This window comes from Zalophus californianus, chromosome 9 (genome assembly GCF_009762305.2).
Source record: "Zalophus californianus isolate mZalCal1 chromosome 9, mZalCal1.pri.v2, whole genome shotgun sequence".
In the NCBI taxonomy this organism is placed as follows: Eukaryota; Metazoa; Chordata; class Mammalia; order Carnivora; family Otariidae; genus Zalophus; species Zalophus californianus.
The window spans coordinates 41,785,835-41,803,026 of NC_045603.1; the positions used below are offsets into that span (position 1 = coordinate 41,785,835).

General features: G+C 42.2%; 1 long non-coding RNA gene across 2 annotated transcripts in view; it reads right to left on the bottom strand.

The window, feature by feature from the left end:
• LOC113922194 overlaps positions 1–14,760 on the bottom strand; it is a 33,773-nt gene extending 19,013 nt beyond the window's left edge. The window contains exons 1-2 of one of the 2 annotated variants that reach the window (XR_003519926.2): positions 14,690–14,760; positions 11,213–11,406 (exon numbers count right to left, since the gene is read on the bottom strand). This is a non-coding gene — a long non-coding RNA (uncharacterized LOC113922194). Of the gene's footprint in view, positions 1–11,212; positions 11,410–14,689 lie in introns of both variants that reach the window. The other variant, XR_003519927.2, reaches the window with a different exon arrangement.
• Between the last annotated feature and the right edge of the window lie 2,432 nt (positions 14,761–17,192).

Genomic DNA, 17,192 nt, shown 5'->3' on the forward strand with positions numbered 1-17,192 from the left:
ATGTACCTTAAGTATGTACAGTTTTATTTGTCACTTACACCACAATAAAGATGGGGGAAAAAGAAAATAAATTTTGGTTCTTCAAAGTAAATTCATCAAAGGAAGGAAGGAAGGAAGGAAGGAAGGAAGGAAGGAGGGAAGCAAGCATCATTTTTCCAAAGCTTTAATTGCCCTTAGTTCTGACCCACAAGTAATTGTACAAATCCACTTTGAGGGAATTATAACAGCCTATAACTTTGCAGATCAGGTAAAACGTATACATGGTTTCCTAAAGGTGTGAGGCAGTAATTTGCTAGCTTAAATCTAAGAAACTTGTTTGCCCAAAGGCACAGTGATGTGTTAATAATCATTCCTGTCTGCAGAAGTTTTTGAGTCATTTTGTGCTCGATCATTATATGATGACCTGTCAGGAAGCATTTGAGAGACTAGCTTTGTTAACAGCTCTATATGACGGATGATGGAGAAATCATAGAAACCATGCTATGGGGGTGTTCTTGATTAGAATTATGAGAGCTATTTTGAACTTGACATCCACTGTAGAGTCCAGGCTGTGTTAGCAGACAGCTCTTCCCCACTTTGGTCTCTAGGTATTAAGCACACTAAGCATTTCCTTATCTATATAATAGGGAGTCAATTTGTACTGCTATATAAATAATAATTTTATTGTACATACATGCTATGAAATGTTCAGAGACCTTCATATACATTACCTCCAAGGTGAAACATTGAATGGCCAAAGCAGTTGAATTCCACGTTTTAACTTAATTATTGAGAGAGAGAGAGAGCAGGGGGCGGGGAGGGGCAAGGAGGGGAGAGAGAATTTTAAGTGGGTTCCACACGCAGCACAGAGCCTGATGTGGAGCTCCATCTTACAATCCTGAGCTCATGACCTGAGCTAAAATCAAGATTCTGATACTTAACCGACTGAGCCACTCTCAGGAACCCCACTTAACTTTTTAAAATTCTTAGACCTAAAAACAGTCTTCAAAGATCTTCAAAGGGGGCGCCTGGGTGGCTCAGTTGGTTAAGCGACCCTTCGGCTCAGGTCATGATCCTGGAGTCCCGGGATCGAGTCCCACATCGGGCTCCCTGCTCAGCAGGGAGTCTGCTTCTCCCTCTGACCCTCCCCCCTCTCATGTGCTCTCTCTCTCTCTCTCTCATTCTCGCTCTCTCAAATAAATAAATAAAAAAATCTTAAAAAAAAAAAGATCTTCAAAGGTCATTTTGTCATGAACTGAAGAGCAAATGTATGAATTAAAGAAGTATTGAAAGAGAACCAAGACCTATAACTGTGTTTCTTTCACAGCAATCAGTGGATTCATAGGAAGACCAAGTAAGAAAGTATGGCGGAGAGTAATGTGCCTATTGGACAGCCACGAAAGAAGGGAAAGTTTGGCAAGGGTAACATGTAATCTTGAAATACTAGAGATGGAAATCCCAGGGAGACCCCTACTACATGCAATAAGGTCGTTTTTCTTCCTTTTTAAAGTTCTGGCTTGAGTGAAGCTGATTTTAAAACCAGGTAGCTAAGAAAATGCTGGTACTAACTTGTGTCTTTTCTTATGAAATATATGTTGCCAAACAAAGTACGTACGTTCCAGGAATGGTGAAATAGACATTGCTCATATGCCCCAGGAGAGGGGAAGACTTTGGGATGAAAAAATGTCCTACTGACTTATTGCTGCATAACAAATTACCCCAAAATTTAGCAACTTAAAACAACAACAGTGCATGACCTCACCTAGTTTCTCAGGATCAGAAATCCAGGAGCAGCTCGGCCAAGGGGATCTGGTTCATGAGGTTGCAGTCAATCTGTCAGCAGGGACAGCTGTTTTCTGAAAGCTTGAATGAAGCTTTGAGGAGAACCCACTTGCAGATGTGTTCACATGGCTGTTGGCAGGAGGTTTCAATTCCTCACCTTTTATTTTTATAACCTAATCTAGGAAGTGACATACCACTAGTTCTGCTGTATGCTGAACTGATGCTGATGGTCAAACAGACCAATGCTAGCATGATGTGGGAGGGAACTACACAAGGGTGGAGATCTCAGGAGGGGGGACTGTTGGAGGCTGTCTTGGAGCTGGCTTTGTTTATGATTTATTCACTTATAAAAAGTTATTTGGCCCTGCCAGTTAATGGGCCAGCATCTGCAAATAACCTATATCCTTTTTTTTAAAGATTTTTATTTATTTATTTGAGAGAGAAAGACAGACACAGAGCATGAGCAGGGGGGAGGGGCAGAGGCAGAGGGAGAAGCAGACTTCCCCGCTGAGCAGGGAGCCTGACATGGGGCTCCATCCCAGGACCCTGAGATTATGACCTGAGCCAAAGGCAGATGCTTAACTGTCAGAGCCACCCAGGCACCCCTACCTATATCCTTTTGGATTATACAAATCATAGTCCCAGAACTTGGACCTGAAATGGACCATAGAGATAACCCTCTAACCCAAACCTCATTCTCTTCTAAGATTCATCAGAATAGAATAGGGAAATAAAGCCCAGGATTTATCAGTGATGCTCCAAACCACCCTCTCCCCAAAAGCTGATTCAAAATTTTATCTTTAGACCTGTCAATACCTCTTATACCCAGTTTCATTGAGAAATAATTGATATACATCACTATATAAGTTTAAGGCGTAAAAAGAAAAAAAATAGTTTCTTCTTGTGATGGGAACTCTTAGGATTTACTACCTTAACAACTTTCCTATATATCATACATCAGTGTTAGCTAGGGGCATCATGTTGTACATTACATCCCTAGTATTTATCCTATAACTAGAAGTTAGTATCTTTTAACCACATTCCTCCCCTTACCACTTCCCCATCCTAATGTCTTTTTACAGAATATTTGAATCCAGGATCTTTTGTTTATAGCTTATTTTACCGACAAATCACAATTACCCAAATGTTGAATCAAATTTAATTTTCATAGGTCAGTATTCATTCAAGTCAATGTTCATTTTTAACAATTTCTTTCCTCTCTCTCTCTCTTTTTTAATGGGGTGGAGCCTTTGACTTACATTTTGCAAGCCTAGGTATGAGGGTTTTTTTAATATTTTATTTTTAAGTAATCTCTATACCCAATGTGGGACTCAAACACGCAACCCTGAGACCAGGAGTCCTCCACCAACTGAGCCAGACAGGCACTCCCTTTTTCTTTTTTTTTTTTAACTTCTAAAAAAAAATATTTATTGATGTTCTTTCGTGCCAAATGCATAGTAGATACTGGATATACTGTTTAACATAACATTCAGTCCTAATGAATGCTAGTGTATTGGAGGGAGAGGATATATTTATGGAGCATTGAAACAGGTGCTGTGTGAGAAATGAGGAAAATATTATTGTTGCTCTAAAGGAGCTTAAAATCTAGTACAATTAATTTTGGAATTATGCATGTAAAGTGCTAATTGGCATAATTTACTTTTCATACAACTGGCCTCATAGCATTTGTGTGTGGCCAAAAGGCTCTAAAACTATGCTGGTGGTGGCTCCATGTTACTTTAATGTGCTTATATTTTTAATACTTTTATAATACTGTCTTGTTTATACACACTTGGAGTATATGCATAAAACAGAAGAGTAATAAACAGAGTGGATGCAGTTAAAAATCCCCAGTTTACCGTAGGATGCTTAAAGAATGCTAAATGATGACAGTTGTCCCCATCATCAGCAGCTTATAGGAGCATCACGCATCATTAGTAAATTAGTTTTAAAAAAGAGTTGGTGTTGGGCCCAAGATCTGCATGGCACCATGAAAAATGGGTTCTTCCCAAGGACAGGGGATGCCACAAGTTGTTCTTCCAGCATTATGGTTATTGTGGCTTCCTCAGTCAAATGTTTGCAGCCAGGAACCAAACCATGAACTTGTAAAGGAAGCTCACTGTGTAGGAGATAAACTGCTTCTCAGCAATAGCCCCCCAAATCCAAACAAATTTTGGATGGAAAAGCTCTCTTTGGATGATTTCTGGAAACCCCATCCTGTCTAATAATGAAACTCCCATGGATTTGCTCTCCGATTGCCTGACCTGTAAACATTGGCTCCCAACACCTGTCATTCTGGTCTGGGTTGTACGTGCTATGTGTACTCCATTTGTTTATCGGGACCCGTGCTGGCTCTCCCAGTAACCAGCCAAATGCAGGGGGAGATGGAGCCAGAGATAAACATTCTGGTTTAATATTTTCTGCATAGTACCTAGCAGAGCATTACATACAAGAAGGCACATAATAAATGTTCTTTGATAAAGCCAAAATCTGCTGCCAGCCCAGTTTCCAGGCCCAGGATAGGTTGAACTTGCTTCTTCTTTTCCTTGACAATACTGAATGTAGGCATTTATTTTTAAAAAAAGTTCCTTAGCATTATTAAGTAGCCTAGAGGCAAAAAGAAGATACGATTGACACAAAGGATCTGAGAATATCGTGGTGAAAAGGGTATAGGCTTTGTAGTTAGATATTTATTCATCCATTCTTTCAACAAATATTTCTCAAAAAATGTACACATCTAGTGACCAAAATTGACAAAAATTCTGTCTTGGAACTTGCATTCTAGTAACTAAAATGTGTGGTGTCAGAGAGTGATAAGTGCTATGGAGAAAAATAAAGTGGGGAAGAGGTGAGGGACAGCCATGAGTGAGGGTGTGGCTCTAATACAAGGAGGCGGGAAATCCTCACTGAAAGGTGACATTTGAACAAATATGTGGAGGAGGTGAGAAAGGGAGGTGTGTGGATATGGGGGAAGAGCACTGAAGCAAAGTAACAATCAGGACAGTGTTCCTGAAGTGGGTCTGGCAAGCAGGCCGGTGTGGCTAGAGAGGATACTGGAGTTTAAACATTGGCCCGCTTCAGAAGTCACCTACCCTCTTTGAGCCTCAGTGTTCCCCCGCCCCCAACTCCAAAAAAAGAGTAGCGATGAGAATGCCTGGACAGCTTGCAGGGCTGTTGGGAAGATCAGACGAGGTAGTAAATGTAGAGAACACAGGACAGTGCCAGGTGTCCAGGTAAGAGCTTTAATTAAAATATGAAGGATGTTTCCCAGTACTAATGCTTCTTCTGTTTCTTCTTCCTGGAAAATGAAGGGAATAAAAGTACCTGGCTGGTGTGTCATGAGGAGTGAAGGGTGATAAGATGTGCTTGTGCTACCCCAAAATATACCTCTTTGGCATAAGAGTTATTTTGAGAAACAGCAAAGGAGAAGCTCTGAAAACAGATTAGAAGTTACCCTTTTGTAAGGGAACTTTACATTTATAAGGAAATCTCCATTTGTAAGGGCGGCTCCCTCTCTGCCCCAGGGGGAGAAGAATGACTAAATCACAAGGAACTCAACCCATCAATGGAGAAGGCGCTTAAGTCTGCATAGCAAAACTTATTCTTGTTTACCTTTCCTGCTCATCTCCCCATAACTGACTTATCCCGTACCCTTCTCTCTTTTGTCTTTAGCTGAAAATAATATTTAAGCCTGAACTCGAAACTACCTCTGAGAGTTACTGAGTGTCTCCCATTCATATATGAGGTATACATGTTAATTAATTTCTGCTTCTATTTCTTTTGTTAATCTGTTATTTGTTACAGAGTTCCCAGCAGAAAACTTAGAAGAGTAGAGGGAAAATTATTTTTCCTCCCCTACAGGAGTAAATGCAATAATACATAAATGTTTAGCTCAGAGGTAGACACATGGTAGACCCATAACTAGTGGCAGTTCTCATAATTATCAGATGCTTCAATAAGGCATTCATTAGTATGGACATAGACAAAATTGGAAGAGCAACTTCATGCCACTAACCAACAGGACTAGGCAGAAAACAGGAGCTAGGTTCAGGGCCCAAGAGAACCAGGAAATGTAAGAGCCATGGATCTGAAAATCAGGGCAAAGTGATGATGAATTCCATCCAAGTTTTACCAAAGCCCAGGGCAGGCTTTGTGGGTAGTATGATTTCTTTGAAGGGGCTGGAGTGGGAGAGACAGCAAAGCAGGGGCAAAAACTAGGTGAACTTGAGGCTTCAATATAAGGCAGGAAATACACCTAATAGGCATCATAAAGTTGAATGAGTAGAATCAGCATAAATAGACTTGGCCACAAATGGGCATGACTTGAGATATCCACGCATGTGGAAACCCATAACTGCTAGGTAGGAATACAGTGGGGGAACATTTGGATGAGAATAAAAGTAGAGAGAAAGCAAAAATGATATAGATGTGGGAAGATACTGAAATCCGTTCCATCAGAAGGAGGAACTAGAAGTGGTATCCCTGAATGAGACAACAGATGCTGGCCAAGCTATCTAGACAATTTTTAGATCCCAGGTTCAATTAAGAACAATGCACCAAATAACTTCTTGAAAGTCTGCGTATTTTGGTGGTTAACTTAAGGGATTATGAAGGTGACTAGATCTAGTTTCAGATGTGTTAGGTGAATTTGGATAAATTAACCTCTCTTAACCCTGAATCTCTAATAAGTAAAATAAGGATGGTAAATAAAGACAATATATGAAAAGTCTTTTGAAGATGGTTAAACATTTTCCTAGGATTTTATCTTTCACTTAATATAGAAATAAAAAAAGAGTTGCTATTTTGGATTTAATTTTGACCAACAAGGAAGAACCTGTGAGCCGAATTGGGAACTTAAAATAAAGGGGAGAAAAAAACAAAGATTATTTACATTAGAGCGTGGATAGAGAGAACAGCACTCAAGGCATAAGCCTTAAATCAGAATGTTCCATTCCATTCCTCCAAGACTTTTCCAAAGCACAACCTGAGAAGAATTTTGTTTTTCCTTTTTCAACCAGACCACCCAGACTGCCACACATTTCACACTTCTTTGGAACGTTCCCTTTCCCTTTGTCTTTCTGTTTGACATTTTTGTGCAAACATTAATTATTTTCTTCCCCTAAATGGTGGAAAAAGTTCTGAAGTTAGAGTCAGGAGCACTCAAGGCCTGTCTTTCATTTCACACCCAAGTACATAACTGCTGCCTTTTTTCTCCATCCCTCCTTTCCTTCCCTTTTCCCTTCTCTCTCTCCCTTTCTCTTCCCCATCCAGGCTTGTTCCAAACTCAAATTCCAAATATATGGATTGAAAGTGTGAGGATGGTGAGAGCTCAAGCTTAGTGAGTGGGCCCAGGGTCAGGGCAGGGTGCAAGAGCTGGTGGCAGCCTTTGCAATCTCTCTGTTACTTATCTACTCCCCTCTTGGAACAAATGCTGTATGTATTCCTGCCTTCACCCCGGACAATAGTATCCTGATTGTGTTCAGGGCTGCAGTGTGCCCAGACCTAGGTACTGAATCATGATCAGGTAAAACAAATCATTACAAACCTGCTCGGCTTCCCCAGCCTCCCTTGTTGCTAGAGGTGGGGTGGTAGATATCACTCATGAACTTTCTTTCCTGGACATAACTTCCCTGAAGTTAAGTATGGTTGTATGACTTGCTTTAGCTAATAAAATAGGAAGGGAAATTTAACCTGTCATTTCTGGATGGAGGCATGTAAGAGCCGACGCACAATACACCACAGTCTCTTTCCCTGCTGCCACCTTGGCCGTACCCCACTGTTCCACTTGTCAATTGCGGCATAACAAATCACCCCAAAACTTAGTGGCTTAAAGCAACCACTATCTCATGCTTCTGTGAATTGACTGGGATCGGCTAAGATGTTCTTCTGTTGGTCTTTTCTGGAGGTTTCTCATGTTGGTACAATCAGGCCATGGCCAGGGCTGCAGTATTCAATGGCTCACTCACATGTCTGGCATCTTGGAAAGGATGGCTGGAAGACTGAGCTTGGCCGGGTCTCTCCTTTTCCAGGTCATCCCAGGCCTTGTCAGTCTCCATCTGATCTTTTCATGTGGTTTCTCTATGAGATCTTTCTAGACCTAGTGAAGAGCAGATGAATATGCCACCCCAAAATATGCCACTTCAGCATAAGGATTATTTTGAGCTAAAGGCAATTGAGAAGAGTAGATACAAGAAAAACGCTCTTTTTTCCCCCTATTTGTCTAAAAACAGGACATAAATTTCTAAAGGTGTCCCCCCTCCCCTCTCTACCAGGAAGGACAGAAGTTAATTACCAGAGACAAGTCTAGACCCTTATCAGCCCATAGACTACACCAGAGGAATCTATTTAGCAAATCTTGCTAGATCTAGCCCTTATCTATCATTTTTCCCATATAATTTACCTTCCCCAGTCTGCTGCCCTACAAACAAAGTCTCTTTCCTTTGTCTTGTCATTTCTCTAAAATTTTATTGTTCCTCTGCTAAGATACTATATAAGCTAAAGTTCTAATCACCTCTTTGAGTGACTCATTGCTGAATGATTTTGTGTGTGTGTGTGTGTGTGTGTGTGTGTGTTGCATATGTTAATAAACTTCTGTTTGCTTTTCTTGTGTTAATCTAACTTTTGTCAGACAAGGTGCTTCCAACTGGGGTAAGGTTCCTAGGAGGATTTTCCTTCTCTACAAGAGCTATGTAGTGATACAGAGTTTTGAAAATCATGAACTGCCAGGTTTTTAAAGACTTAGGTTCAGGATCAGCACAGCATAGCTATCGCCACATTCTCTTGGTTCAAGCAATGACAAGGCCAAACCAAATGCAAGATGGTGGGAAATAAGTACCACTCCTCTATGTGGGAAGTAACCAAGAATTGCTGGCCATTTTTAATCTACTACATTAGCATTTACCATTAGAAAACTTGATCCCTGGGGCACCTGGGTGGCTCAGTTGGTCAAGCATCTGCCTTCGGTCGGATCATGGTCCCAGGGTCCTGGGATCGAGTCCCAAGGTGGGCTCCTGGCTCGGTGAAAGCTTGGTTCTCCCTCTCCCCCTGCTCATGCTCTCTCTCTCTCTCTCTCTCTCTCTCAAATAAATAAAATCTTAAAAAAAAGAAAAAGAAAAAAGAAGACTCGATCTCCTTCACATAGAGCTGGGAGTGCTCAGATTTGGGACGGAGCTGGGGAAGATACCTGTCCTAGTAGTGGCCTGTCAGCTCTGACCCCAAACTCCTGCTCCCAGGGTCTTCTCAGTTACTTCTGGTCATTTTATTACCAAATCTCCTTTTCTTTCTGGTTTTATTTCTTCCCTGGATAGGACCATAGCCGCACTTCCATTCTCCAAGGTAGTGCTAATGACAAGCGTGACAATGGGAGCAGATGGAGAGGAAATCAGACGTCAGACACCCCTATTTCTACTGTCTGCAGCCTCACAGGGAGTGTCCTGTTGGTAGCCACCCTTCTCCCTCAGGCCTGCTTTCCTCAAGTTTTTGAGGATTGCCCTAACTCTCTAGGTTTCCTTTTCCCATTTCCTCTCTTACACGAGTTCTACTTTTTATATCTATCCAGATACGCCCAGAAGTCATTCTGCACTAGAAAAACCTCCGTAGCCCCATGAGAAGCACTTTGACTTTATCCTGCTGAGCCTTATCTCCGCCTCTCCACTCCACAGGACTGGCCCTGGGCCTTGTCTCCCACACCTAAAACACCCCATCAACGTGTGAAATGGAAATAACAAGGATTTATCTTGTGCTTTTTCTTATTAATGACTTACACTTTTATCTTTTATAATTTTTATGCGCGGCCAGTTCCCGGTTCTGCCAGAGCTGCCTGCTGGCTTTGGGGAGGATTAGAACCGTAGCAGTAGGAATGCAAAGAGGAGGGGAAATCGATACCCAGCTTGTGACTTCCAGAGCACTCGGGAGACTACATAATTGTCTTAAAAGACAGTGTTTTTCAAGAGATGAGATGATTTTCTCAATTTCTTGAGCCATCATTAACATATCAAGAACAGAGTCCGGTGGGCTAAAATGGAAGCATTATTCCAGAGAGAGAGAGAACTCAGAGTGAGACTAGTCCCTGCTACAAAGGTATAGGGGGATTGGGAAGTGAAGGTGTGGACAGCCCACCACTTGCCCTGAGGGATTATGGGAAGAAGAAGGGAGACACAGGGGGTAGAACAGGTAGTAAGGCTGGGAGAGATTTGTGTCATTCTTATTTTCTCCAAGGTTCATGTCTGGAAGGAGGGAGGTAATCAAATCAATAAGAGGAGGGCAGACAGCATAGGGGCTTTTGTTTTTTCCTTGTTTATGGCATTATCACAATTAAATTAAGTAACACATTCGTATAGTTTTATGTTTCGCGACTTTCTTTTGCACTTGTCCGTAAACTCTGCACAAGCTGTCTTGTTATTGCTTCGCAGTGCCACACACGGGGTCGATATCAAAAAAGAGAGGGAGATGTGCAAAGAGACATCTGAGGTAGAGCTCCTGACTCCTTAGGGTCTGAATGGCATGTGAGGAATCGAGAAGTTCTCAAATACCCTTTGGGGCTGCTGAAAATAGATGAGATTCAGGCTGAGAAACTGGCTACAAGATATCACTATGTGGGGTAAGGCCAAGAAGCTCTGTTGCTGGAAACTCAAGGTGGGATGGGGAACATCTGGGATTAGTAGCTGGACTTCCAGCGGTTGCCAGCCACCAGCAAGTGGAGGGGGAGCTAGGACCGAGTCCCCAGGGTGACCCTAACCAAACTCAGAGAACAGACCAAGATGAGTTCCTCAGTTGCAGACTTTAGCAGCTACCACCTGCAGGATACTCTGAAGGAGAGCAGACCCAGCCCACCTTAGTGGGCACCAGCTGGTACCTACCTGAGGACAGGACCAGGTGGACTGCTGTAGAGACAGCAGAAGGACAGGCACCAGGCCAGCCTTGGCCCCATCTCCCTAGTGCCAGCAGGATGCAATCTTCCTCTTCACCCGGATGCCTCGTTGAGGAAGGGAAGGGAAAGGAGAAATCCCGATCCCACAGGAAGTTTAACTTTCAATCAGTAGAATGTTTCGTCAACATAGAATATTTAAAGCAAGTACACCATTCATTAGAGAAGTTTATGTGTTCTCCCCACCCCGCCCCCAAACTGGCTGCTATCCAATGGGATGGGACTCATGAGGATTAGGCCTATTACAGAAAATAAAAAGTATGCGGTCTTTGTACATTTCAGTTTTAGTTTGTGTCTGTTTGCAACTTCATTCTTTGTACATTCCTTAACAATGAGCAATGAACTCTGCAGTGCCCCAGGATACAGGAATAGCTGCATTAATTTTTAAAGCAAAAGTATTTCTTCCCATTTCATCAGAAACCATTATCCCTTCCAAACTCCCCCTTTCTCTCATGCTTTATTTAGAAAGATCCAGAACTGAGAAAACAGGACACTTGGATGACTAAGCAAATTTCTAGCACCTACCCTCTAAAGAACTTGACTCCTGGTCATTCCAGGCACCTTTCCGTGTGGTTTGCTGCTTGTTTGAAGGAAGCTGTCCGAAGCCATCACCGAGCAGCTGAGCAGAGCCGCCCAGGTGTGTCGGGAGCTGCATTCCAGCTGCCCCAATTCTGTAATCTTTTCTCGGTTCCCATCTGTCCCAGCCTCAGGGAACTGTCCTGCTGAATCACACACAAAAAATTAAGTTCCTCTTCTTAGTTCAACAGAAATAAAGTTGGAATTGTTCAAGAGATGTTTTCAGCAAGCAATTAAGAAATAATAACATCAAAGTATAAAAACCAAGGATTTTTTGGTGTACAGATTTATTATAGTAAATGAAAAAAAAAAACAAAACAAAAAACAAAACTGCCTCTGCAGGGAGAGCCTCAGATGCATAGCTTTTCTGGCCTTCAACCACAGCTTGGTTTTCCTCCTCTTCATCCTACCTGCCGACTCTTGTCCCAGATTCAGAAACACCTCCTACGATTCTCTTCTTTCTTGGAGCATTGTTTTTCAATTTGGCAAAATCTGGAGATACTTTTGGTTGTCACAACTTGAGGAGGGTGGTGCTCATGGCATCTAGCAGGTAGAGGCCAGGGTTGCTGTTAAACCGCATACAGCACAGGACAGCCCCCCCCCCAAACAAAGAACCATCCTGCCAAGAACGGCAACGGTGCTGAGGTTGAGAAACCCCGCTCTAAGGAGAGGCATGCGAACCACCGCACTTTGAGAATTCTATCCAATGTGACAAGTAACTGCTCTGGTCAAAGGACAGTTCTCTCTGGGGAAGAGAAACAATCACAATTCTATATTAATTCATTAATCCATCTATTTGTGTATCAAATATTTTTTGGTATCGACCAAAATCGGCACTGTTAAGCACTAACAAGATGGACAGCTTCTGCTCTTGCAGAGCTATGGACAAGTGCAAAAGAAAGTCATTAAACATAAAATTATACAGATGTAATTGTGCTAATGCCACAAACAAAATATATGGGCTGATATAAGAACAGATTGTGAAGGGAAAACTGGTCCCTCTAGAATCAGTAGAACTTAAAATTTTCTAAATATTACAAATTTAGTGAAAATAATTCTTAATGTTTTATTCCCCTGAAACTTCATCATGACTATTTTCAATGACATAGTCTTTTTGGTCTTCTTTGTTTTCTAAAGGAGTATTGTGACTGTCCTTGTTTTCAAAATGTCCATATGACTCTCTTTTCTGATACAATGGCCTATTGAAGTCATTCAGTAGATGCTGAGCACCAGCCCTACCTTTCCTGTGGATACCAAAGTGATTCCAGAGAAGGATGGGGTTGGAGGGAAATTTTGGGTTGCTTCAAGAGTTAAGACCAGAGGGACAGTCTCCAGTTTCTAGTTCGTGGTCAATTTCCTTACTTTCATATAGATATTCAGTAAGCAACAAGACCTGTATTTCAAAACTTGGGTCTATGATCTTTTCCCAGGAGTGTTGACTGGGGAAAGAAATATTTAAGCTGAGACCTGAGGATGAATTAGGTGAAGTTGGAGGATGTGGAGGCAAGCATTCCAAGAATGTGAAAGTCTATTTGGTATGTATGTGTTGGCATGTCAAAATAATCCTTAGACACAGAAAAGGTATTCATCATGGTCCCTTGCTTCCTTGTTCTTAAGAGCAAAATCCATTTCTTCAGAGAGAAGATCTTGATCTTGGACTTGTAGCCCTACCCCTAGAGGGAAGGGAATGGTGCCAAAATTTGTTTTACTGTGACTCCCAGCCAGCTATCCTGCAAATTTATGATGACAATGCATGCAAAAACAAAGCAGTGGGCATTCTCTATTGCAAATGCATGAGGTTATGCAGCAGTGTTTCTGTAGATCTGACTGAGTGCCCTGCCAGGGCTGACTTTTCTTTCCCTTTTGAAGTCAAAGATTTTATGGAGAATCTGATGAAGGCTATTGATTTCTCGCCTGGAAAAGTCACCAATGCACATATACAAAAATGTTTGCATATAGTTCATGGGGTTTCCAATTCTAAAGCTCATGGATCTCAAATTAACACAGCTGCTTTCAGGCTGCAACAATGAATAAGGAAGAAGAACATGCTGGTGGTGGGAGGTATTGTGTCCTGTTTTACACGTAGTGAATTTGAGATGCATGTGGCAGGATATTCAGGTGGAAAGCAGTTTAAAATGTTTCCTGGGTTTGTATGATTTTATAGGCATGTTGAAATTAAGAGGAAGTGGGTGGGTAAGTATCAGTACAATGGGCCCCATCCCTAGAGTCCAGGTTCTCCTGTGTCCATATTTAGAAATATTTTTTTTTCTTAGAAAAATGTTCATTGTAGAAAATTTTCCTGGGTTTCTGCCTATTTAAAATATCACCCACCCTTTATATTTTTTAAGTCTTTCCATAATCACTCCCTACTGCAGAGCCTAATTAAAGAGAAGGCAGCCATGTGGATATGTGGGGAGTCAGTCGATGAAGAGGGGCTGAAATGTATTGTGCTTGAAAGAAATATTTGACAAACTGAGCCAACCTTCTGCTCCCACTCCCTTATCCTGTTCAAAATTCTTGCTAAAATGCTCTTGGAGGAAACGGAACACTGCTTTTCACTGTTGTTGGGTTTAAAGGTTGGGGGTTGTAGTAGGCTGAAAATGTCGCCCTAAAAGATATCCACATCCTAGTGCCTGGAACCTATGAACGTTACCTTCTGTGGCCAAAAAAAGGATCTTTGCAAATGTGATTAAATGAAAGGTTTTGAGATGGGGAGTTATCCTGGGTTATCTGGGTGGGCCATAAAGGCTATCACCTGTTCCCTTATGAGGGGGAGGCAGAGGGAGATTTGACACAGAGAGAAAAGGGGGAGGCCATGTGACCACGGAGGCTGAGGCTGCAGTGATGGGACCACAAGTCAAGGAAGACCCCAGTGACCAGAGCTCAAAGAGGCAAGGAACAGCTTCTCCCCTAGAGCCTGCAGAGGGAGCACAGCCCTGGTGATGCCTGTGATATTTGTTTCATAATTCTGGCCCCCAGAACTGGGAGGGCATAAATTTCCGTTGTTTTAAATAAGCAAGTTTGTGGTAATTCATTACAGCAACCATAGAAAACTAACTAAGGGCTAATCTGGACAAAAGAAGAGAGGATGAACTATCTAGATCAGAGCCTAACTATTTGTCTCAGATTTTTGAGGAAGGTTTCTGACTTCCTTTTCCTTTTCAACCCCAAATATTTCTTTCTGAATCCAAGTAAACCTTCCTCTCTCACCTTGACACTTGTATTTTAAATCTCCGCTGTTCTATACAGACTGATTTTGATTTTCTAGTATAAAATCCCATTATGTTTGTTTTGCCTCCTTCCCCCTCAGCTTATATTCCCTGCCTCCAAATAATCATTTATTGTTTTGGAAGTCTCTCTGTCTCCCTCTCCTCCCCTCCCAACTCCCCTCCTATTGGGCTTGCTCTTAAAATAAAAGTTACTTACAATAAACAGCCTCTTGTTCTTTTCTTGTTATTTCCTCCACTCAGCAGTGCAGAGCTGTCGAGCTGCTTGCCCCCAAGTGTTTGAAGCCACCCACACACTTTGAAGCACAGTCCCCAGCCGCTGACGACTCAACACTGTCAAATGACAGTCACAACGCCTTCATCATTAGTATGTCAAACGCACTATGGAAATGGGGCTGTAGGATGTAAGGAGAAAAGGAAAATGTATTTTATGACAGAAATATCTTAAATCCGAGGAACAGGAGATAAGTTGGGCCAGGTGATTATTTTAAAAGAACCAGTGGTTGAGAGTGAGAACTAAAGGCAAATCCCTATCAGAGAATTTGGAAAAACCCAAACAAGCCATGTCAAGCCTTCTTGCATGAAGACCTCCTAGTGCTTCAGTGAGAAATGGTATGAAGAAGACTCTAGGAAGACGCCAAGAGATGGGGCACCAGGATCACAGGTGAATGTCCTAACACCGGGCTCAGCAAACTATGACCCATAGGCCAAACCTGGCCCACCACCTGCTCTTGTGAATAAAGTTTTATTGAAATGCCATCGTGTCCATTTATTTACATATTGTCTGTGGCTACTTTTGCACAGCGCGAGCAGAGCGGAGTAGTTTTGACAGAGACTATGTGACACGTAAGCCTAAAATATTTAGTATTTTTTCCTTTATGTTAAAAAAAAAATGCCAACCCCTGTTATGATGAAACTGTAGCAGTAGGACTGGGTATAGAAAGTAAACTCTAGCAATGAGAAATAACAAAGTGTATTTGTTTCTTAGGGCTGCCATAACAAATTATTATAATCTGGGTGGCTTCAACAATAGAACTTTATTCTCTGGGAGTTCGGGAGGCCACACATCCAAAGCCAAGGTATCTGGAAGACTGATTCCTCTGGAAGTTCTGAAGGAGAATCGATTTCCACAGTGGTGGCCAGTGTCCTTGCCATTCCTTTGCTTGTAGACTCATAGTTTCAATTTCTGCCTGTCTTCACATTGTCTTCCATCTGCTGCATTTCTGTCACTTACAGGGACACACCATTGAATTTGGGGCCCATTCTAAATCTACAATGATCCAATCTTGAGGTTTATAACTTCATTAATTACATCCGCAGAGACCCTTTTTCCAGATAAAGTCACACATTCACAGGTACTGGGGGTTAGGTTTGGACATAACTTTTGGGGGGACACAATTCAACTTACTGCACCACCACCCATAAAAAAATGTTAGCCACTGGGGCGCCTGGGTGGCTCAGATGGTTAAGCCTCTGCCTTCGGCTCAAGTCATGATCCCAGGGTCATGGGATCGAACCCCACATCGGGATCCTGGCTCAGTGAGGAGCCTGCTTCTCCCTCTGCCTCTCTCCCAGCTCATGCTTTCTCTCTCTGTATCTCTGTGTCTCAAATGAATAAATAAAATCTTAAAAAAAAATGTTAACCACCTTGGGGAAAAAGGAAGCAGCTTGGGGGGCTTGAAGATGGCTGGGAATGTCACCCACCCACTCTTGAACGTGGCCTCGGGAGACAGTGATTACATACATATTTAATTTTGACATAGTTTTTTACATTTTATGAAATATATTAATTCCAAAGACAACTCCGACTCTGTCCGATGATCTACATGTAGAAAATATGGGGGGATTCGTGCCACTATGGCCTAAAAGCTGCAAAGTGAACAAAAGGTGATGAGGAGGAGTAGTAGGAGGGGAAGCTCAGGACCACAAAAACGGGTTCCTGTAACCTCCGTGGTTGATTCTGACAAGAAAAGCAGCATCTTGTGAAGCTGTTAGATAGCAACGTGGAGTGAATTCAATGAGGTCCTTTCAAGTCTGCAAAAGTCTCTTTTGTCAGACAGCTTTATTTTTTCATCACGACTTGAGAACAAGGGGGTGTTGCTGCACTCTGTGTGTCTCATCTTGTCCTTTGTTTCATTCTCTCCACCAGATTCCAGGTTAACATTTAGACAGAACGGGGGAGAGGGGGGTGCAGCTCATATTTCTGCTAGAATTCTTTCCCTTTTTCTCAATATGTACCATTCTGACTGGAATTTACAAGCCAGGGTGGGGGGAGGTGGGAACCACAGTCAAGTCAGCACACTTTGGGGGAAAAGTCGAGTAGAAGTGACAACTTTCTTAGAGGAAGTGTCCCTGATTGACACTAAAACCAAGCTAGAGAGAGTGAGTTAGGAAATCAGGAGGACTCTTCTCCCAAGAATGGGCAATGAAGTTACCTTGAGGATATGTCAATGGAGCCCCAGGGCATGAGAGATGAGACAGTCACAATAGGTGTCAAACCAGGAATTTCCTGTGTTGATGTCTTTTTGCTTGGTATACCTAGAATAAGTTTGGTTTTCCTGTGTGAACCTCACTATTGCCTCTAGGACCTGGGACAAATCAAAGCTCCATGACCTCTTTGTAATTTTAAGATATTTTCTAAGGATTCACACCCATGTCACACTGGTTTCTTTATTCATTCCTCATTCATGACAAGGTTTCCT